An 811-nucleotide genomic window follows, 5' to 3' on the forward strand; every position below is an offset into this window, starting at 1 on the left:
TTTATTTGAAGTCAATAAATTTTATTTAATCATTTTTACATGTTGTATCCTTCACTGCCCATGAAACTGATGCTCAAGATTTCTCTTGAAATCTAAGGGAGCCCTTTTTGAAGCAAACAATTTTCAAGCCAGCCATACCACTGCTCGGGAGGCCAAAATCTAGTTGCTATGTTCAAATGGCCAACCAAAAGCAGAAACTCTGATCAGCCCTGCCACAAATCTTTTATTAGGGCTTCTTTTAGCACTATTACAGAATTACTGATGACACACCTAAAATCTTTGAAATGTCATTTTGCAAGCAAATTTTGGGATCACTTTTTAAGTCCAACAGCTTGATTCAACTGCTGAATGCCTGCCTAGAGAAAGAAAAGCATTTGCTGAAAAGATCAGTTATCCTAAGTATTATCAATATGAATTGTGAAACTGCATATATTGTATCAATAGAAATACCAGGTTTACCATGGACAAAGCCAAGAAAACCAACGATGCCAGATATTGAGTTTCTATTGCACTGTCCTTTGAACACATCAGCAGGAGGTATTGCTGAATGCAAGTACCATACAGTGTAATGTAAGTGTGTGTGTGTGTATATATATATATATGTCGTGGGGTTTGAACTCTGGGCCTGGGCACTCTCCCTGAGCCTCTCTGTGCTCAAAGATAGCCTTCTACAACTTGAGCCACAGCACCACTTCCAGCTTTTTCTGTTTTTCTGAGGAATCGAATCCAGGGCTTCATGCATGAGAGGCAAGCACTCTATCCTTAAGCCACATTCCCAGCCCCAATGTGAAGTTTTTAAGTGGCAAGATCA

At 39.5% G+C, this 811-nt stretch overlaps 1 non-coding gene across 1 annotated transcript; it reads right to left on the reverse strand.

The window, feature by feature from the left end:
- Nucleotides 1-430: 430 nt before the first annotated feature.
- LOC138818514 (small nucleolar RNA SNORA8) lies at nt 431-568 on the reverse strand. The gene has a single exon (XR_011369160.1). It is a non-coding gene; the product is annotated as a small nucleolar RNA SNORA8 (small nucleolar RNA).
- Nucleotides 569-811: the final 243 nt, after the last annotated feature.

The sequence above is a fragment of the Dipodomys merriami genome, unplaced genomic scaffold (assembly GCF_024711535.1).
Source record: "Dipodomys merriami isolate MVZ:Mamm:240054 unplaced genomic scaffold, mDipMer1.0.p SCAF_77, whole genome shotgun sequence".
NCBI lineage: Eukaryota > Metazoa > Chordata > Mammalia > Rodentia > Heteromyidae > Dipodomys > Dipodomys merriami.